The sequence below is a fragment of the Athene noctua genome, chromosome 1 (assembly GCF_965140245.1).
Source record: "Athene noctua chromosome 1, bAthNoc1.hap1.1, whole genome shotgun sequence".
NCBI lineage: Eukaryota > Metazoa > Chordata > Aves > Strigiformes > Strigidae > Athene > Athene noctua.
Genome location: NC_134037.1, coordinates 17,922,257 through 17,945,786, shown reverse-complemented (window position 1 = coordinate 17,945,786; position 23,530 = coordinate 17,922,257).

The following is a 23,530-nucleotide window of genomic DNA, read 5'->3' as shown; positions in this document are numbered from 1 at the left end:
TTAGAGCAAATGCATACTTTAAAATCTTGTATGAAAGATCTCAGTTCATTTAAGTGTTCTCTTGGCAGTTGCTCTATCTTTAGGGAAGATAGGTTGCTGCATGTATGTGGAGACTTCTGTTTCCGAAATGCCCTTGCTATACCTTTGTTATAGGCTTTATAATGGTTCTACATGTGATGGGACAAAATAAAGTTTAATCAGTCTGAAAGAAAAATGAAGGCTACAGAAAAACACTTATTGGTGTATCCTTTGTGGGTTCATGCCTGCAGCTCTGCTGTGGGGCACTGCTGTGTTTGGCAGCCTCAAAGGACTGTTCCTAGACCAGATGCTGCTTGTACAACACCAGGGCCATGGGGATGTGGCAAGCAGCCCCTGTGATGCAGAGGGTGATTTGGAAATGCTTAGGGAACTCTTCCTTCTTTAGCTTTAGCATTCATCTTTCTCTGCCCCAGCTAAGCCACTCTTTCTGGTGTGGTTACTTTAGCCCTAGAAGTAAACCTCCCTGGAGTGCAGTGCAAGGGGCTATACCTACCTCCCTGCCTGGTTTGGGCCCATTACACCTTATTGCTGAACTAGCAGTAGTACTAATCCCTTACATGCCACTGTAATGGTAATTTCTGCATTTTCACACATGCAGCCCTCACTTTTGGTCATCTGAATCTTGATACATATGACAGGCCTTCAAAACAAGCCTTCAAATAACATCATCAGACAACTTGAGTGAATAATTTTTTTGAAAAAATCTGATGCACGAGGACTACTGATAAGGAAAAACACAGAGAAGTGAAGGAGACATCAGAGACAGAGAGACTGGGAGAGGAGGAGGTCTCCAAAGTAAATCTATGCCACCCGTGCTGCCAAACTGTTTTAAGGAGAGGCTGGAGTTTAGCATGCATGAAAGCGCAATATTCCTGTCCACCTCAATAAAGAACACTGTTGTCTCAAGTAGGCAAAGTTGGAGGGAATTCAGCATGCAGCAAGCCCACAAAATTGTCTGCAGCTTAACCCTGGGTGGAAGAGCGAAGAAAGCCAGAATTGATCAGAACAGACTGAGCTTAAATAAGAGTGCCTGAGCAGAGATGTGGTGGCTACAGGTACACAACAGGAAACAGTAAAGAGGTCAGGGATGGAGTACCACTGCTAATGAGTGAGGACAGAGCAAGGAATAATAGGCTCAGCATGCAGCTGGACTGAAAAGGTGGCTATGAATACAGCACTGTATCCAGGAGGTCTCTTTTTTGTTCATGATGTTCGAATAACTTCCACAGGCAAACCACTACAGTGTGGGCTTTAACAGCAAGCTTGTGCAGTCCTGCTTTCTTGCCTGGGAGGATGTATTTGCGACAGAGACTTCCTTTGCAGGGGAACTTCTCTGCCTTTGATGGTAGACTGGAGCTGCAAGAATGCCTGGTGTAGTGATGGAGAACACACCTGAGGTGCCTCAGGGAAGAGGAGGTGCCCTGTCCCCCAAATTCACACATCACAGGGGTGTAGACAGAGGAAAACTGCAGAGGCTGTGGGAAGAAGAAAAGTAAGGGAAAGGGGCAGGGATATCACAGGGAGGGAAGATAGGAGGTACTGGTTAGGAAGGGTGACCACAGGAGGTGACAACGTCCAGCCCACAGCAGCCCAGGAATGGGATGATTCCTGTTTGTGTGTGCCCACTGCTCTGGTTTGGGGGCTGAAATTGCTCTATTGAACAAGTGAAAACGCAGGGCTGCTGGTGCTTACAGCATAGCTGGGTATGGGTGGGCAGCAGTGGACACAGCCTGCAAGGCCATCATTTCCTTACTCCCCAGTGTCCTGTGCCCCAAAGGAGAGACTTGGAGAGTTCAGAGGCAGGTGGTCGGAGTGCTCCTTGGAAGTGGGCAAGCAGCGTTTCTCCTCTCAACCATTTTACAAGTTTGGGTTTATGCTTTCTGAAAGCTTGTTTGCAATTTCAGTAACACCAAGTTTGGTTCCTTCCTATAGCAGACAATCATGTCTTATTACTAAATACATTGATTTCTTTAAATGGAGATGGATATTCCTTATCTCCGTTACTGCATCTTCAGGGCTGGTAATCACGTACTTTTGTGCCATCCTTAGACTATGATATACTTTCCTTCTGTTTAGGCCTTGTCCTGCGATGTATTTAGAAAGTGCAATCATATTTCTTCTCAGCCCATGGCTAGCAAAACAAGCCATCCTTTTTCACCCTTTGAGACAAGTTGTAGTCTCCTGCCCATCCCAGTTAACCTCCCTCTACAACTGCCCTGCTTTTAAACTCTCTGTCTTGTGTGCAGTGGGCAGAACAAAGCACATAGTTGTAGATTAAGTCTAATTTTCTGTTAATATAGCTTCCTCATCCTTGCTGGAAATGTCTGATGGCTTCCTAATTGTCACTGGACAATTTGCTGAGGTTCATGAGTGCAAGCAGAACAGGTCTTATTTTTTAACTTTATAACATAAAAGACTCGAACACAACTTTTGAAGAAGAACTAAATGGATAGCATAAGGCCAAGAGTACAGGTGGATCATGCTAGATTAATCTAACCTATCCTTAGAAAACGAGGTGAAGCACCGCTGTACTGTGCTTATATGAAAAGGTGTTGCAGGGAGAAATGTTAGGGAAGTAGAGAAGACTGCTGCTGCTTCAGGGACTGCATGCTCTTGAGGAACCAGCTCAGATGGAGGGAGATGCAGTAAGAATGAAAGCTTTGGCAGCAGCCATTTGCTAGACGAGTTTCCCGAGGTCTGTCTCTGTAGGAAATCTCACAGGAATGTTCTCAATAACAACCTTGGCACAAAAAGGAGTGGGTTAATGAACTGGGTTTTGGTATCCCCAATAAATAAGAGCGGAAGACCGTTGAAGAATAGACCTTCAGAATGAATAAGGCAAATGGATGAAACAGAAACATACAAATGTCAAGATCATGCATGTGTGAGCTATGGAAGTATTCATGGAGAGTAACAGAGCCTTGAGCTATTGGGGGTATAACTCCAGCAGCAGAGCATTTAAGGTAACTGGGAACTTTAATGGGGAGTCTCAGTGGCAACTACTAAGTTGTGTGTGCTGTTGTACAATAGTTTTTCTCATGCTTCTATTTGTAGCTCTTTTGCTCCGAGGAAATTAACGCTATGTCCTTGCCATGCAATCTGCCTCTGGCTGGACTCCACAGGTTCCTGTGGAGCCCTGAGCAGACAGAAAAGCCCATTTCCACAGACAGCCCCTGGGCTGGAGCGAGACCTCTGCAACACCAGCATCACGGCAAATGTCTGCATGGTACCTGCGGTGGCCAGGAAGCGACTGCTTATCCTCAAAGAGATGAAAGACTCTGGTATGAAAAACACTGCTTTTGTCAGGGTTGTCCATTCATCCGTTTCGGCATTACTTTCACAATCACGTTACTTAGTTCTTTGGTTGTAACTATTCACTTTTCCTGTCTTTAAAATAATTGTTCCTTTGTGGGAGGGTATTCTTGCTTGCTAATATTTCCCAGTAAGGTGTTATTTGGTCCTTGTTTTAAGTCATTCTCAGGAGTTCGGGATCAACCAAAGTACCTTCATGGGAAGCATGACTAAGCTATGTAGATTGATGAAATTTTATTTGCACTCTGAAGTCATCCTGAGCAAACCTAGACATTTCACAAAGGATGGGAGAACTTAAAAAAAAAGAGGGTATAAGAAAAGGTATTCTGGTTTTGACCTTATCTCAGATTGTCCTGCATTGCACATCCACAAAGAATTCAGGGTATGGTTTCAGGTGGAAAACACAACTGTGATGGGGAAACTCTTTCCTGTCATGTGTATGTGATTTGTTTACCTAGATTAAAAGGAAGGACACTACTAAAAAGATCCATTAATGGCTGTGCAAACAGCAAGGACTTGCTACCAGTAGATGCTTGTTTTTTCACTGCAGATATTTAGCTGGTGCTGTGTGTTGGACAGGACCTTGAGTAAAGGTAGGAAACTGGATTGTCCTGGCAGGGATAGGCCTTTTGGCAAAGACATTAATGGAGCTGCATAAACTTTCATCCTTGGCTGAGCAGCCCATGGACAGAGATGGCTGAGCCACGAGTGCCTCCATCACAGCCAAGGGGATTGCAGCAGGATGGTGTCACAGCTTTGAGATTGAAATCCCTGTGAGCCTGGGGCAAAGACCAGAGGAGAAGTGAGATGAAAGTCTCAGGCATTTAATAAAAACCAAGACACACTCTTCTCAAGGGAAGAGATTCTGGCAAAACTTCACCAAGGCTGCTGCTAGAAGGATGAGGAACGTGATCAGACTCAGGTAAAGATCAGGGAATGACTGATATGCCCCTGGGAGAGGAAATACTCATTTCTGAATGACTCAGTCTGTAATATTGTTGCCCATGGCTGCTCCGTTTCCTCAAACAACAGTTTGCGTTTATGCAGTGCATTTAAAATCAGCTTTATGCAGAAATTATTTAAAAGCCACCAAAAGGCAAAAAGATACACCCTAAATGTTTCTACAGGGTGAGTCATCTGCCTGTAAGGCCGTAGCAGGGTGACCATGTCAACATGACCATTTATTATCTGAAGGTGTTATTGATTCATAACCTTGTATCACATCCTAGATGTTGGCTGTACAGGGGACAGTTTCCAGGATCTCCTGGTCTGGAATGAACAAGGCGCAGAACAGAGAGAGAAATCATGATCTAGGCTTGAATCTCGGTGTTATTTATGTATTCCTAGTTGTTGAAATTACAGCTCCACCTAAATGATGACCATGACACTGGTGGTTTTCTCAGCATTTGAAGATACATCTCCTGAAAGGAGAGGAGATTTACGCTTTTCAGTGAGTTGAGAAATTGTGTACAGACTTGTAAAACAGGAATAATATAGTTTGTGCAAATTTTACATACTAATTATGGACTGTCAACTGTGAGTATACAAAAGGGACAGAAGATAATTCTATTATCATCTAAGAACTAAACGCTTAAATCCTTTTGCAAAGAAATGTAAATGTACAAAAACTAATGACTTGCAGAAGGCAGTGAAATGATGCCACAGATCCTTCCATCGTTTTTTATATAGGTCACTTGATTGTGACAATAAATTTAAAATTGGTCCTCCTATATTCACCGCAGCTTGAGACACACATCTCAGCAGGACAAAAACTTTAGAATTACAGAAGGGAATTCATTTTGTCAGTACTTGAACATGTGGTAACATTAAGGCATGTCCAGCTGAAAGGCTGTTAAATGCTTTCTATCAGACATGGTTTTAGGTGAAGCTTACTCACTGCAATATTGAGTTCTTCAAAGATTTTCTTCCTTCTCTAAGCACGTACAAAACAATAGGGATGATGGACAGATACTTTATTACTGAGAACTATTAGCTTTTTCACAATATCCTGAGTGCATTCCTGTTATCATGTTAAATTTATAAAAAAACCTGATTGTATGTGCTGGAATTTGTCATGAAAATTAAGTTGAATGAAAATATACTGAAAAAAAAATCATTTAATGAAGCATATATTAGCTCTCAAACACTGACTTAACATTTTCATTTCAACAGCGTTCATATGGTTCAGGAATCTTTGGGTTAGAAGTCATTTGGTATTTTTATCTTCAGATACTGGCTGTCTCCACTTCTTGGAACTAATGGAAGTTGCTGCTTTCACTTCTGCTTGAAATTCAACAGTGGAGAGACCTTTTATGTGTGTGTGTTAACACACTTTGGTAGATAATATAAGCCTGCTAAATATTGATTCTGTAAGTGCTGATGTCAAATTAATTTGAATTATCCCTTTAAAGAGCTTAGGCAATGATTAAATATAATAAATGTAATTTTAAATAATAAATTGATGCTTTGGATAATTGTATATATGAATATAACTGCATATTTTATTACGATAAAAAAACACGCATGGCAGAAAAATGCACACTCTGTTAAGGGCAGTGGTTCAGCTTTTAATTTCAAGAGGTGTTCCTCATTTCCACCCTAGAAACATAAAGATGCTACTAGTGAATAATCCAATTAACATTTTGGGCAGGAGAGTGTTAGGAAGCCCAAGCCCCCATTCAGCTCTCAGCTAAAGGGGTGTAGCTCTCTCCACTTCTGTCCTGGCCCCTTTTTTCATGAAGATCCCCACTGCTGCAGAGGGCTGCTCAGCTGGACTCCTTTGAAGGACAGAATCCTTTCTATAAAACAGTAAGAAACACTTCCATATCTGCCACAATTTTACTGATGCAAAAATGTACATTTTACTGAACAGCTGCATAAAAATGTCTTGAGTATCTGGGCTGGAGTATATACAATCGTCCCTGGATGTGAGCCACTGGAGCTGGCTGCTCCAGCCTGCAGTGCAGCAGAGATGCTGGGCTGCACCTTACAGCAGAGCTCAGCTGGAGACCATAGCTGGCACCTTTGGAGAGGAGGTCAGGCTTTGCTTTCCAGTGTGAGGGCATGTGTGCTACACTGTAAGGGCACTGCTTTCACGTGTTGGCACTCATCTGTGTTAGCAGGCATAATTGGCTATAACTGCCCAGGGATTGACACTTTCCCAGTTGGCACAGATGGTGTAGTGCCGGGGTCAGCTCACAGGTCTCAGCAGGTTCTGGCTCTGGCTGGCACTACCCTAGCTGTGCTTGGCAGGGACCTTCAATGGACCCTAAATCCCTCTTGTGCTCTGTGCAAGTGACCTGATGCTTCTTAGTGAGTGATCGTGCAGGAGGGGAACCTAGGAGTAGCCAAAGGATAGGAGTCTGAATTATCTTCGTGATAGCTCTGTAATAAAACACAGGGAAAGGGTAAGCATGAATGCTCTGTGATGGACATTTATTCTAGCCAGTGGAGCTATGTCCACTTACTGGGATTGCTCCTCTGTTCCTCTTTTGTGATCATGACGTGTGCTTGTATAATGGTTCCTGTTTGATGCTGAGATCTCTGTAGTCTTTAAAGTTCTTGAGTGGGTCTTCTATAAGCAGGAACAAATGTCAAATGTTCCCTTGACTTTGCTTGCCAGCTCTGTTGGTGAGTCAGGAGTAGAAGGGCTGTGATATGTTTCTACCACTGGAGTTTAACCACTGGATTTTCTGCCTCGTGCAGAGCTGCTGGGATATTAGCACACTGGCTGGTCTGGCACAAAGCAGTGATTCTCTGCCCTGAACCAACGGGCTAGTACAGAATGTCTCATCAACATGGAGGGGATGGATTTAGATTATATAGAAATCCTCACAAAAGTACACCTTTTTATGTTTAACATTTTCTGGCTTTCATTTCTTTTTTATTAAAATAGATTCTCCCATTTCTAGCCCTCATCTCCACCCAATGCCTGGTTTTCTTTCTATATTTACTTTATCAGTGTTCCTCAAGTAAACACAAAGATTTAATGAAGTGATATCTCAGAGTAGTTCCTTTTCCTTTGAAGCCCCACTATAATTTTCTTATGCAAACCATATTATCAGGACAAATAATACTCTTCTGACTCCTTCACATATGATATGTTGAAACAATATGAAGTTCATGGCATGTAAGATGCCTCTCTGAGTCAGTACTGGAGTCAAGTGAAAGAGATAAAATAAATTATTCAGTACAGTTTGGATTTGCTCATGCAAGTGAGTAGATCTTAGAGCTCTTGATCCAAGGCTCTGAAGTGTAACAGCAGTCAGAAGTTCTGCTGCCAGCCTTTCTTTCATAAAAGCACCTTGCTCTTCCTCCTTGTATTCAATGGTGCATATAATGTGCACTGGCTGGCAACAAAATACTGCATGCAAGGTTGGAAGTAGAGTACCATGTGCACTAAAGTGCTTGTTGAGCACTTTAAGGAGCATTTAGGTTCCTGCCTCTTGGAGATGGTCTGTGGGAACTGCATATTCAATTCCCATGTGTCCTCTCCAGAGAGAGGGAAGGACCCTTGAAAAGATATGTTCATTCTTGCTAAAGCTCTCTTAGCTTCTTTTTCAAGCAGTAGACTTTCAGAGCAGGAAAAAGTAGGTCTGCTACTCCAGTAGATATGGGGACACCTACAGTGAGCGGACATCACCTTCCTGGAGTCAAGGCTTGAAGGAAATGCAAGGGAGTGAAATGGGTTTCCTAGTATAGCCAGGTGTCCAGGGAAGACAAGGTCAGGAATAGTGCACAGGTGGCTGGCAAGGACAAGCAATTTACCAAACCCTAATTAGAGTGTGTGGTAGGGGAGAAACTAAGGTTCTCCCATATAGATTCCAAGGAAATGGGGTTTGAAATCCCACGGGGCGTGAGGGATGGAGTAGGATTTCAAAGTCAAAGCACAGATCCAGTAGAAAGTTGCTTCATTTTTACTGTAATAAGAATAATTATTTTGCTTATTCTTGCTAAAGAGTGAAGAGACATCCTTTGATTTGATCAGAAGAACCAGCCATTTTCAGGAGCACTGTGATGAAGCCCTCCATGATCAGGGGCCTGAACTGTCTGGAGCTCAATGACTGGGGAGGGAGACCACAGCTCAGATGAGAAGGAAAATGAGATATGGTGCAATGGGCTCAAACACAGCAAAGCAATCATGCTATCATGAATTCCTAAATCTCAGACTTACAGCCTTTACAGTGACTTTAACTACTGCTCAGTGGTAGTTGAGCAGCTACACCTCTTCCAAAGATGAGAGCCAAAGTTTTTATTACCTTTCTACCATCTCTTGTGGATGACATTCTGGTTTAATTCGTCTCATTCCAATTCAGAAGGCAGAGAATCACAGCTGTAACTGCTGACATTTACTCTTCTTCACAGAGAAGCCAAGTACAAGGACCTAATTCAAGCATAGCAGTTAAGTCTGAAGTTTGTCTTCTACTGAAGTTTGCCGAGCATTGAGACAAATATATGTTTGTGAGAAAGGGTGAATTTAATGTGTGTTTAATCACAAAACAGTGTAGGATGAACACCTGACTTCCCACCCCAGGTTAACTCGTTTAGTGATGCTGAGAAACACATGGCAGCTTGACCTCCTCTGTAGACAAGAAGGCACCTTCAGTCTCCAGGGATGGTGTCTCAGTACTTTTTGCAACATTTAAATAATTTTAAAAGGTCTTTAAGAATTTACAGTAAACCCTTGAATTCTTCCACAGGCCACAAATTAATTAGCTTGCTCCTTAAATTCCACCAAGCTAAGTGGAAATGCTTCAGTTCCTTCCCTGGAAAATGTAAAACATCCTTTGATTAACTCCCCACTTCATGATAATGAAGGCCTAGATTTTTTTTTAAGAGCTTGATGTGATTTCTAAATTTGTTTAAGTGTCAGAGTAGATTTCCAGTTAGAGTGTTAGAGATTAAATCAGTACTTTACGCAGAGTTAGAAGGAAAGAATTTAGTTGGCCATCAACAAGGAGAGACCCTTCTGCTGCAAGAGGAGTGTCCAGCTCTGCCTGCTGGCTGAGGCAGTCTGAAAAAAAACAAAAGCAAAGCAATGTACTACGTCAAGTTGCCAATGGAGATGAACCAAAGGCTGGGGCTGCAGACCCTGTGGGTACCTGGTGTTGACTTCATGTGTTAGATGTCAGTTCTCACACCCAACTGTGCTTGTCATGAGTCTGGAGAATGAACCATGAATCATCAGAGCTGTAAGGGTGTTTGAGAGAGAATTTTGAACTCACCGCCTGGACCAGGCTATACGCATGTCCTGCCAAAGCATGGTTGGCATTGCCCTGCTGACCAGTCAGTCCTCTTTCTTGCAGTAATCTCTGGAGATTTTGGGATCCTGCTGCCTCCTCCTTGGGTTGCCTTTCCTTTAGTGCATGAACACTTGTCCATCCTTTTCAACTGCTCTCAAAGACAGCACTGGCCTTCCTCAATCTGATCCTTGTTTCTAAGGTATGTCCTGCTTCCTGGATCCTCTGGCTGGCAGATTTGAAGTGAGATCTCCTTATAGATGACAGTAAAGGAAAAATAAGCCTATTGTTTAGGTAGCTGCTAAATGCAAAGGTCAGATGAAATTTCAAGGGATTTGAGAGGCTACAGTGAGAGAACGGGCTCCTTGGAGCTGCTGAAAACTATGAGCTGGGCAGTCCCAGAGCAAAGAAATCATACTGCCATTTACCTGGAGATAAAATAGCCAGAGGGCAGGTGGGATTTCTTGCAGAAGGTCTAGTTCCAACCGACCAGTGAAGGTGGGTTCATTGCCATCTCCCGGCAGTTGGTGCTGTGGCGTTTGGACCATGGAGCAGCAGAAATGGAGGTTGGACATTACTCCAGTTCTGATGCTGAAGCCTCCTCAGACAAGGCCTTGGAAGAGCTCTGTGAGGGTGCATTGCAGTAGGGAATTGCCAGCAGGTGCAGACAGGGCATATCTATGCCAAAATACACAGCTTCACTGTGAAACAGGGAGCTGAGAGACATATCTGGTCCCAGGGAGTGGCTTCACACAAGAGCTGGAGGAGCTGGCACAGCTGGCACAGTTTAAAAATCAAATTTCCTCCATTACAGCCGTGTTCTCAGATCCTTCCTGCAGTGAGAGTCAGGGCTCGGGAGACATCTCTATGGCTGCCTGTGTCCATGACCACTTAAAAACTGATATCCCAAGTCCTGGGGTTCCTGGTTCACTTATGCTAAACTCTGGACAAGAAAACGCTCTCACTGAGTTAACTGACATTTTTGTTTTGTAAATCCTGAAATCCTTCATGACTGAGAAATATTACACCTCCAGACTGGTGGTATTTATTTTGTGCAGATGCCAGTAAGCCCTGACTGTAGGAGATGATGCCACAGAGCTAGGTGCTGTACCATTATGACCAGCTAGGGGAACCTGTGAAATAATGGGCTACCCTAGAGCCCTACAGTTCCTGAAATGCTTAATATTTCTGCTGCACCACAGGATCCAAATACACAAGTGCCCCCGTGAGATGAGAGGGCTCATGCCTGCTGTCTGAGTGGTAATTGCCTCCCAGCCCATGACACTGTTCACCTCTCAGTAGGGTCCTGGGTGAGATGTCCCCTCTCTCCTCCCTGCCCTTTTCTGCTTGATCCTCACACCAGATCTTATTTTTCCCTCTGCCTGCAGCTGCATGGATGGCTCAGATCCACATTTGTGCCAACTCACTGAGATGCTATACTTGCCTGAGGTTCCCAATCTTGACAAAACCTTTCAAACAATGGGTGGACTCTCAACAGTAAATTTTAGCTGCCTGTCAATAACCTTGTTTTAGTTAGCTGGCTTAATTTGGGCATGGCAATTCTTGGCCTTAGTTTGTTAACTGTTTAAGAATACCTGCACTGTGTGTAGAGTGCAAAACCAGCTACGAAGTCTACTGTTGGTGTTATCGTTAAGGTACAAGTTGCTGAAGTATGGTTGCTAAAAAGGCTATGTTGTTTTGTGCATCACTGGCTACTCAACACTCTCATTCCTGCAGTGGGGTGACTTTGTCAAGTAAAGCAGCTAACAACTAAAATTCAACTAAAGAGGTTTTCTATTTACTTCATGTGCCACAGAATTAATAATTTGCTCATAATCTGGCCCATGAGGGATAAGACTTTCAGGAGGGGAAACATTTTCTACCTGATCCTTGTTAATAGCTGTGTAACACCTGATTTTGTCTTCCAGAGGAAGCAAAGTATACAGCTGCCAAGGGCAAAAGATCTGGGTAAAAGACAGTTGAGGGGAAAGATGAGAGTGTAATAAACTGAAGCCTAATGAAAAGGCATTCTTAGAGGGTAGACTGAACAAGTACTTGGGCAGCAAGACATGGAAGTCTGGGGAAGATGACTAGCCCAGCAAAACACTGTATTGATATGGGATGGTTGTTTCTGTATTACAGCTATTTAAATGCTTTCATCCATCTTCCAAGTAAGAATAATGTAAAAACTCTTTCATACTCTCAAGTCAAAATGTACTGCTTTATTTTTCCTTCAACAGGGACATTGTGGAAGGTTATGAAGTAAAGACATTGCTATGTTGCTGCAGGAGAACTGGGTTGTTCTCCCTCTAATGACAGTTTTTCACTCTAATATGCCTGTATTTCTGTATCAGCCTACTGCTCCTCTCACTTAGGTTGTAACGTAAGGCAGGATACAGATTGTGTATTTCAATGAGCGTAGTAGTATTTAAGGAGATAACAAAAGCCGAAATAGCTGAAAGCAAACTACTCAACCTTATTATAAAGGGAAAATTTGCAAAGCAAGCGTGCTACAAGGAAAGGCAGTTGTATAGTCTCAGAAAGTAGGTTAGGGCACCCAAGAGACAATTTAAATGGGCTAGTAAGGAAAAACAGATCTGGGACTACCACAAGACGTTCCTGTCTGTTAATATTGTAGAAATGAGTAAATCCAAGGAGAAAAAAAATCACATTTCATATTTACTGCTTCATGTTGGGATGATTTCTAAAGACCTCAGTGAATCATCTATATCTAAACTGCATGAAGAAAGGATGCCAGGAGCAGACTAATATTTGTGATCCAGTATAATAATGCTATGGCAAAATTTATGAGGGAAGACTGGGGGCTTTTTTCCATGATTAGATGTAGGGAATATTTTGGGATCTTTGCTTTTGTTGTGCATGGTGTGTATCCCTGCTAAACTCTTATTGTGGTTATCAACAAGCAAGAGTAAGAGCCTGCCTTGACTGAGATGCCATGATTTGGCAAGATACAGGAGTGAACATGATTTCTTGGAAGGGTAAAGGAGTGAATCATGGCACAAGTGAGATGAGGAACATGAACAGTGGCATGTGGGCTGGGAAAGGCTCTTTCTAAGGCTGCTCTGAGCACTATACTTGCAGCTTCAGCAGCAATGTCTCAATATAGAAGTGCAAACAGCAGTCAAAAATCAGAAAGTGAACGACTGCAAAATGTAAGCCATCAGTTTTGGCTCTTGTTAGCCAAAGACAAGTCTTTATGCTTGAGGCTGCTTATGGAGGGGGTTGCGGGCATCCCCTGCTGCAGTTTCCATGGCTCTGAGCACTTCTGGGGGTCTGGAGCTCTGGATGCTCTCATTTGGCCATCCCAAGAGGAGTACACAACAGAGCCAAGCCTCAAATCTTTTACTTGGCAAGCTGGTAACCTTATTTCCTAATGTAGAAAAGATCCTCCATTTTAAACACACTAAATTACTGGCAGTTAGAATATCCAGTGGTCCTAGAGCAGCTTTTATGCTTTCGTTCAGTTACGCTCCAGTTGTTCCTTCAACTGAGAACTTGCCATAGGGGAAAAAACTACTTATGCCCTATCCTTATACCTTCACAGCATCCCCAGGTGAACAAGGCAGTTTAAAAAACCCTCAGTATTACCTTCTATCTTCTTTATGACATAGGTCACTCACCTGAAAATAAGATCTTATCTGTTGGTAAAATTAGAAACCTTTGTGTGAAACGAAACATTTCTATAGCAGTATGTAACTACACTTATTTCATTTGGGATTAAATTCTGCAATTTCCAAAGCTGTAACTGTGAATGCTGGTGAACCTTATGTGGCAGAACTGCAATTCTGAACCCATTACAGTCTATGGTAAAACTCCCAGCTCAGCTGGAGCCAGGATTACAACATGGGAACATGAACAACATACAGATTTTCATCCAGATGTTCCCAGTTTAAACTGATAATATCACTAGAGCAAAAGAAAGGGTGTAGGCATGGAAATTTGCTTGTAAATGTTTACATTGATACAAAAAATTGAAAACCAAAATTCAAATAAAAATCTTGAGGAAAAGAAGGGGTTAAAAACAGAGAAGAAACTGTCCAGCAGAAGCAAATGAAGACAATTAGCCTGATATTTCATCCCTCATAATTTCCAGAATCAAGTGCTATTTATATTTTTACCTATTGGAAGAGAAGAAAGAATAAGCAATTTTGCATGCACAGGTACTGATGAAGCCTGGTTTCCAGTGGATTTGTCTGCCAGTTGAACACTGGCCCAGTGGATGTCTTCTTCCCAGGGAACAGAGGGACCTCATAAAACGGCTCACGTAGCTGACGTTAATGTGGAGCTTGGGCTACAGTTTTTCCATTTGTCAAGGCACTTAGAGTATGCATTCTCTCCCTGCTACTCACTCAGGCCCTGTGCACATGAAGCTTGAAGATTATCTCTGAGTTTTGCCCTTCTTCTGTCAACTTCTGGGCGGGAAGAGCCAAAGGATTCAGAAGTTATTAGGAGGAGACAAGAAGACAGTGTGACTTCGTTAAGCCTCGTTCCCATAGAAACATGTCTAAAAAGTGTATTCATTGTCGAGTGGCAGGAAGGGAGAGCTGCAGGGGATGGCTTCTGTTCCCAAGAGCTTGGCCGTGGGCAGGGGGACATGTGGTAGCTGTCTGCTTTGCATCTTCACGGGCTCTCAGCAGGGCACAGACAGGCACCAAGGAGGAAGACTCCCCTCCGGTGGCTGTTGATCCTGGGTGAGGTGCGGACCTTATTTTGGAAAAAAGACTGCATGCCTGCAGCCAGGGCAGGCATGCTTTCAACACAGCCTCCCAGAGAGCCAGACAGCAGGCAAAGAGACTGGAAATGTCCTGAGAAAAGCATGGTCCCAGCTGGATTCAGAGTAGAGGGAAAGGGATTTTTCCTTAGAGCTCAGAGGGACTGCACAGGGCTCACTGCAAACTAGGAGCCTTGTTGAGCTGACCAAAGGTTAGCCCAGAGGCTGGGATCTGCCCTGCAAGGCCATGGATGGCAAGGAAGTCCTGCTTACATCTTACTTGGCATAGTTGAGTTTCTCTACATAAAAGGCTTATTTTGCAAGTAAAACATAGCCTTAGAGAGCTGAGACTCTCTTGGTGGTTTTGAGTGTTGATGTTAGAACCCTCTCTTAGTTTGCACTGGTTTGTTGTGAAAGAGCTATCACAGGCACAGTGGTTTGCCATCGTGGGGTTTCACTACAGCATGCAGCTTTGCCATAGCAAAAAGGTGCATAGCAGCAGAGCACGACTGCTTTGAGCTGACAGATGGAATGATTTCACTGTGCCTCAGTGACAAGGACTCTATTCCTAGCACACACATTCTGCACAGGTGTCCTGTGGCCTTTATGTCCTATCACTGGGAATCTGGGGACTTTTCTCAGTTTATTGAAGGAAACTAGGTAGATGTTGGCCGGAATGAAGAGGGTTTCTGGAAATTTGGGCCAAAATTGCATACTTTAATACATCTTTGTGGAAAATTATATTCTCGTCCAAGTTACCATGTCATACCAGGCAGCATGCTGCAGCATTATGGGGCAACTTTTGCTTTCAAGATCCTCCCACACTATTTCTCCATGCCAAGCACAGTACATCCCAAAGCATCTTGACTTGTTCTGCACCCTAAGGGTGTCCTTTGAACTTCTGACCATCTGCATGTGCTGGGTCACCAAGCAGAATGATAACATGATGATGATGATCTGTTGAAGATGCAGGTTGTCAGTTCAGTAGATAAGACTCTACTGGGTCTGCGTGAAAGGTAGCTTCTGAAACATCTGTGCAGGGTCTTCCCTGAGCCATTTAATAGTAAGCATGTGTCAAGGGGGTGGGGAAGAAAAGGGAACAAAACCCAGACAAAATCCCTGTAAGGAACAGCATATTTTGGGCTTACTCCATTGCTTTTGCTGAATATCTCTTCCCAAGTAGTTACTAAAACATTCTGGGACCACATCCTGCTCAGTAGAGCTCCTCTTTTTGACACCTTCAGCAGGATTTCAACCCTTAAATATTTAATATAAGTTGGCATTCCAACATAAATCTAAGCTGACATTCCTGTATATGAGTGCTTACTGTGGTCATATGGGCTCCTTTTGAAATCAATTATTGTTCTTAAAGAACAGAGAAACTGAAGCCTTGCAATATGGAAAAGAGATGTAGAAGAATAATTAAAATGGTAATAGGAAATTATATCAACCCAGTTCATGGCTTAAGGTGACTCCTGTTCCGATCTTGACAGTGTGATTCTGTTAGAAATGTTCCCTTTTTTCCCCACTGGGATGATGTTGCAGTCTGGTGATGATCCAAGCTTGCAGGTTTGAAATGCCAGCCATTTCTACCCTCCTTAATTGCAATACTGCATCAAAGAAGATGAAGAGTCTTCTGTATATATATGTGGAGAGGTGGTTGAGGGGTGAGCGTTCTGGTAAAGGCCTGATAATGCCAAGCCAATTAAAGATAATTCAGGATATATACATTCTGATTCAGTAACTGCAGGCTGAAAACAGTTTTTTGAGAAAATGAATACATTTTCTTCCTCAATTGTTTGGAGTTGTTGGAGAATTTTGTTTTATTTTTAAGGCAACTTTTTTAAGTACTGATCTTTTCCTCCCTCCATGTCACTTGAATCTGATAACTGCATATTTATGTGTGTAAGACAGGCTCTTTCTTTTTTACACTGGAGTTCTTGTAACTTGTTTTCTTTTGGTCTCTTTGAAATCCTGAGTTTTGTTGTAACTAGCCTAAACTTGAGGAACTGATGAAGACAACCAGTTTAAATATGCTTAGAGAATAACTGGGTCAAGAGTTTTTGTCTAAACTGTACTGCTGCTTTTTTAAACTAATTTTGCCTTTGTTAAAGCATCTAAAACACTGGAATGGAAATCTTCAGGCTTTCAGAATGTCATTTTATATGCACAGTGCTTTTTTTAACGTCAACAGTTGTTTGTGGGTGTAGCTCACAGTTTTTGGAAAACTAGCTCATTCTCTTCCATCAGAAAACGTCTTTAATATTACATATGTTGAATTCAGCAAATTACATCTTCTCTGACAATGTAGGCTGATGTGACAGCTGTCACAGACTATACCCAACTACCTTTCTGTACAGGGTTCTTTTATTTCTCATTTGTCAAATATACCTTCTCTCCCATATTTCTGAAATTACATATATAGACATGTAGCCATTTCACAGAGTTCACACATCTCTTGTTTGTCTGTTTTTTCCTCGTATCAGTATTCTGGATTCACCGTAAAGCTCTTCACCTAATGTGTGCTCTTAGCTACCTGAACAAGTTGCTTCTAAACTGAACATCCCTTCTAAAGATGTGTTTGGGTTTTTAAAATCTGTATAGGAAAACTTTGTTTTCACTGACTTTTCTAAATAGTGTCAGTCTCTTGATTGCATTCCCAACCAGCCCATGACACCAAAGCTTCTCTTCCCTCATTAACATTTTCCAACTTACATGAGTACCGTGGCTCTTGCCTCCTGGTATATGTGCTCCTGTGCTCCCTGAAGCACAGACTTTCAGGAAGCAGCCTGAGGTTTGTCTGTCACTTGATCTGGTTGTTTTTTGTTTCCACCCAGCAGAAAGAAGTGGGGTGCTGTGGGTGCCCAGAGCGAGGGCATTGCTGCTGACCATACTCCAGAAACAAGTCCCAGTGCAACCGCTGAAGGGGAAGGGCTTGAAGGCAAAACCAGGCATAAGGTCACCTTTGATGCAGAAACCCAAGAGATCTGGCTGCTGTTCTGCAATTCTTTTAGAGGCTGAATTTTACGTTGTAGAGTTTGGACCTCAAATTTCCCCTAAATATATCAGCACATCTGTAGCTTTAATAGCAAATCACTTCACGTAACCCTCCTCTGTTTTGGACTCCTGCACAACAATGATACTCAATAGCAAGAAATTAAAGATTTGGACTGTGTAAACCCCCTGCACATCATTAACATGTACTCATTGGAACTGCCTCTGAACAATTATTCAGTCAAGTGCAAACCTGGATGAACATCTATTCCCACATTCATGAAGACCACATTATGCTGGCAGACTGTCATCCACACTAAAACAGGACAGGAACAAAACATTCTCTGCTCCATAATACAAACTTTTTGGAGAAACCACAGGGCTTCCACAGTATACTCTTTGGAGAACTAGGCCAAAGGTCAGCAAGTGAAATTTTGGGCTATAAGAAACAGGCACTGGAAACTCGAAAATGCTGCTGATACAAATTCTAGAGGAAAAAAAAGAAAAAAAAAAAAAAAGTACTTAAAATAGCAAGGTCATTGGAAAGAAGCTTTGAATCCTTTTGTATCTTTAAAGAACTCAGGAGAAATAAATCCCCACTCTTCACTAACTGCTGCTTCATTTCTAAAGGAAAACCACTGTTCTCTAACATTTTTATGGCTGGACAATTTTAAGGTACCATCGCAGAAGTTTTAAACTCTCTTTACCCCAAAATTTCACTTCTGGGAAAATGAGAACAGGATGTAAAAGCCATATTATTTTTTGCTAGAAGAAATTTCAGCTTGCTGTAGGGGTGAGTTTTCCTGTTCTTTTTCTTTTCTCCCTTCATAACAAAGGAAGCATTTCTAGGGGCACAGAACAGGCTTAGAAAACCAAGGCTGATTTAATTAGTCCCTGTATTGTTAGATTGTAAGTATCTGACCAGTGTAACTCAGAGCCTACTTACCTCATTGTAATTGTTGGGTTTCTCACTTTCTTATATGAAGTGGAATAAGAAGGAAAGCATTTTCTTCCATTGCAGCCACAGTGAATAAACTCTGAGGGAAAGAGCAATAAAAACTTCAAAGAAATTGATGGCAGAAATATCTTAGTTCTGCAAATGCATACAACATTGTGTTACTATTATTCCTGAAACAAATGCAGGCACTAAATTTGTGAGGTCCAGGGATGGTGTTCCCTGACTTCTAGCAGTAAAAATTTGAAAGCATCATAAATTATCTGATGGGAATGAGGGAAGAAAAGCATCTTAGAGATGGGTTAGTGAGGAAATAGCAGAAAGGTATAGAAAGCTGGGGCCTGAGGGGGGAAGATAGGCCTGCAATTAGGCAGCATGTTGAGACTCCAATCTCAAATCAGTTCTTGGCTCTGTCACAGGCTTTTTTTAAGCTTGGGCAAATTAATTGGTTTCTGTCCTTCAATTTCCAATCCATAAAATGTCCCCAGAATGTCTGGCAGGAATTCAAGTGCTATTGTTACAGACTCTGTAAAAACTGAGATGTTTGGGGTTTAGGCTGAGTTTTTGACAATGAAGAAAACTTAACCAATCAGTAGCTCTTGCATTACTGTTACTTCAAATAGTGCCAGAAAACAGCCTCATCTTTTCCTGTATAATTCAAGATTTTAATTTGGATGCCTCCTCACTAGTGAGAACTAACAAAGCTCGAATTTAAAGTTCTAATTTTAGTTCATCTCTATTACAAAGTCAAGGGTTGCTGGGTTTTTTTTCTTTGTTTTGTTTTTAATGGAAATTCTTCCCAAAATATGTCAGTGATGAAGAGAGTCAGACGCGATATGCAGAATGAAGGATGCGATAGTGGCAGCTCTCAGCACAGGCGGAAACACTCAGCTCCCCCAGTAGCTAGTTACTGCAGAGTGATTAATAAAGCACTGATAGCAACTGACTGGGATGCTCAGGAATAGGGAGACATGGTGGCAACAGAGCTATGTCAAATAAAAAAAAAAAAAACACAACCAAACTCCAGCACCTTTCTTGTTTTCCTTCAGGCATAGTCCCACAGGACTTTGCACTTGGGGTGTCTGTTTTTCTTCTGTAGGTAACTTGGATTAAAAAAGACTTTGCAAAACATAATTTTTAGGGTTTGAAAAGAATTGGGGTGCAAAGAGGGGAGGAAAAAGAGAGGGTAAAGACTGAATCTACTGTCTGGTGAAATGGCATGTGGTGGGTTAGGTCTGTCCATGGAATGGGAGATTACTGTGTTATGAATTTCATTTCATATATGCATGGTAAAAAATTATGACCAAACATTCTCTAAGCACTAAATCCCCCAGCATCCCGGATCACCAAGGACTTGAGCTTTTCCATCCTTTCTCTGGAGCTCTTAGCCTCAGTCATCTGTTAGAAACAGGTATCGGAATCCCAGATAATTAATCTCTTGTTAATACAGTGGTGCCATTGCGTCTTCATCTGTCTTCTGTTTCTCATGTGAAACAAATCTTTGGTCATTAAAGTAGCCAACAGAAGAGAAGACGCCAAGGGAAATGGTAACAAGAAGCACAGGAGTGAATTAAAGTTTTATATATATATGTATGTATCTATGTATGTATATACACTGTTATTTATCAAGCAAATGCTGTGTCTTGGAGTACAGAAAAGGTTTAGACTTAGCCATGATGGTAATGATCAGCCATCAGTGATGTTAAGATGGATGCAAGAGAGGAGACTGAACAGAAATATGTGAGCTCTAGGGAGCAAGATTCAGATTTCAAGGATCAACAAGGATTTCCAGTTGCTAAAAACAAGAAGAAAGCTGCTATGAAAAAGTATCATCTCCCTGCACTTTTTCCTAATGAATTTGCTGTTACACTGAGATGTGAGGCACAGTCATTGAGCTTTTCTCCTTTTTTTCCCACTGTTTTCACTATGTTTTCTATGGCTTTTCAACTTTTGTACCTGTAGTTCTCTTTTTTAATCACAGATAAAGCTTTCTTGGCCTGTGGTATGAGCAGCTGACAGGGAGTAATGGGACAGGAGGGAATAGAAATCCCACTGACAAGTCAAGAATAAGTATTAAGGGCACAGCACAGCTACCTGTGATTGCCCATCAATCCCTTCTGCCTTGTGCTACTGCTAGTGAGTTACAAAAGATAGGAAGTCATGTCCTTGTCCTCCTCCTCTTTGTAAAGGAACAGCAATGGAAGAGTAGACTGAATGTAAAGGTCCTATGAAGAAACAGGAGTTGCAAATTTTTGATCATTCTATCAAAATGAGGACAGCTAGTCTGGGTATAATAGTTGTGTAGTTGTTGCCATTTTAGGATATTTTCATTCTTTGTCATCCAGTATGACCAGGAAAAAACTGCTGATGGAGTTCAGCTGTAGCTTGTGTCAAGCACTTTGTAGTCACTGCTCAAAAGATGATGTGCTGGCTTCAGTTTCCTCATGTAATGAAATGTGAGGCAAATATTGGAGAGAAAACTCTTGCACAAGGAGATGAAGTGAGTCACTTGTGGTTGTGCTCTCAGTCAGCTGCAAAGCTGGGACCAGCACTTGGCTCTGGAGGGTCCCACCAAGGCAGCTCAGTCCTGTTCTTAGCTTGAATTGACTGATTTTAACTATAACTTCCAGATGGAAAAAAGTGGTGGTTGTATCCTGTTGTGCTTCTTGGGATGGTGGTACCTTGGCAGGGCTGAGGGCAATGTCCTTCTAATGCAAAGTTTGGGGGTGTCATCCTTCGGTGGCTTAAAATTGTTCTCCTGATCAGGGGTGTGCTGTGCGATCTATGCGTTTCTGACTGAATGTAGCCAGAGACCCATCTTATTAGCATTTCTACACAAACATCTTTAGTCTTTACTCAGAAATGGGAACTATTTTAAAAACAGGCTGTGAATACAGATTCAATGATGTTGTTATAATTACTGTACCAGACAAGATGGCTCATTTTAGGAAGGGGAAAGTAGTTACAAATACAGCATCTCATAAAAGAGACTTTAATTAAGTCGAGAGGCAAAATATAATAACAGTCTTTTTAATGTAGACATGCTGTATCAAAGATCCCCAGACTGACAGGAAGATTAAGCTGGTTATGGTTCTACGTCAGCATAACTGTTGAATTCAGCACTTGCCAAAATAAAGCCTGGATCATGAAATAGGCAAGTTCCCATATAGCAAACTGTGGAAAGTTTTTAGAATTTTTTTTTTTTAATTTAGATGAAACAGTTTTATTCACAGTGAATGGTTTAATACCATGCACGTTTGTTTAATGACAGATAGAAGATCCTTAAAGTAATGAAAAGTATCCAGATTCTACCCTAGTTCTTCCCAACATAATTAAATGCTGGGCACATCTATTCATTCATACAGTGCTATTCATATGTGCAGTGCTCCCACTTAAGCACTGCCGGTCATGGCAGCAGCTTCAGTGGCTTTTCCCATGTCCTGCAGGAGTCCTCCGGTGGTGGTCCTGTCATGCTCCAGACTTAAACCCTCAATGACCTTCCCAAAGCTCCCCAGCTTTTGTGCCTCCCTGGAGGTGACTCTACTTCCTACCTCAGCTTGTTCATGCTTGCACTCTTTCCCTGCTCTGTGTTGCTACCTATTCTCCATCCCTGCAAGGTGCCAGGGCTTATCTTCATGTTGGCTTGGGATGCACATATCTCAGTGGAAGCAATTCAAAACTTTTTTTCTCTGAATAAGTAACAGCTTCCTTGTCTGATTCAGAAAGCCAGGCTGTGTTGGCTTGATCCCTAGTGCTGCCTTTGGAGTGGCCAGTCTACTTGAGCTGGTTTCTGGATGTTCCCCCTGCTTCCATGCCATGGTTAAAGCCCCTGGGTTTGGCTGCTCTAGCAGCAGATGGGAACATCAGGGACTAACGCTGGAGTTTGTACCCCAGGAAGGAAAGGGTGAACTTTTCTGACCAAATAAGCATCAAGTACCTCTTGCACTGTGGGCTTGTGCTGCCAAGTCCTTAAGATCTTGGACCGAAACAGAGGCATCAGTTCCTACCTTTGCCATAGACTTTTTTTCCAAGTCAGGTAGGTCCATATCAATAAAGATAACTTTAGGAGCCAGACTCCACTTGGAATGTTATTTATTTATGGTTAACTTCAGTATGACTTAAACACTTGGATCTAGATCTTCTCTATTTATAAGATGTGGATACTTTGGCCTTTTATTTGCCAAAGCTAGTAAGTCTGTCCCCCAAAGAGCTAACTCTGCACATGAAATAATTTGTATAATAGGATGTGCTACAGTAATACTATTAATTGTAAGTGAAATTCGGGCACAGAAGTAGTAAATGAGAGTTGTGAATCACTATCTGCTTATACAACTTTATTGGGATTTTAAAGTAGGAAGCAAACCAAGAATATGGTGCTATAGGCTAGACTGTAACTTCCTGATAATTTTATTTATAACGGTCGTTTTGAATGAAAGATATTTTGTGAATGTTATTTGCAATCTTTCAATACTTCAGAGCTCCCCTGCTATTGCTGACTGTCATTACCGGGAAAAAGCAGACCTTTTGGAATTCAAATGAGATGCAGAGAGCATCCTTCAGCAGACTGACTCCACTTTTGTTGGCAATCTATCAAATATGTTGCCAGTGGGAGTCCGATTCTGCAAGATGAAGAACAGTGAAAAATGCTGGCCCCGCCACACCCCACACTGGTTTTCAGCCAGGTTTGAAGGTGGGTTACTAAACATCCATTTTCAGCCAAGTTTAGTTGTGGGGTTGATCATGGCTGCTTGAGATTCTCTTGAAGGTGGCAATATTTCACTGGCAACAGGAGAGATGTTGAAGGCTCCCACACCAGGGTCTTGTTGCAACAGCATCAGCATTTTCATCAAAAAGATCCTCAGAAAAGCATTGCCTCTACCTGTAAAATTTTTGTTGCTTGTTTTTTTTTTTTTTTTTTCTCCTGAGGCTTGTTGGCAGTTTTTAATAATGATGTAAACGGCATCTGTTTTCACTAGTAGTACATGAACAGCATTCTTGGGAGACAAGTAACGCTTGTCTGGTTAAGTGTTTGGTTTGATGCTTTCTTCCATCCAACTTAGCTTTCACTTAACTGAGAAATTAGAGGGAGGTATTGGTTTGCTTTGGAGCCAGGAAGCAGTTTCCCAGGGCAGTGGTTATCTGCCTGCATGTTTGGGTCATCTCTCCAGGCACTGTTCCACAGGTGGAGAATCTCTAGGGATGTCTGGGCAAAGCTGCTGTAGCTGTCACAGTTCTGCTGTTTAGATCAAAGGCTGCTCT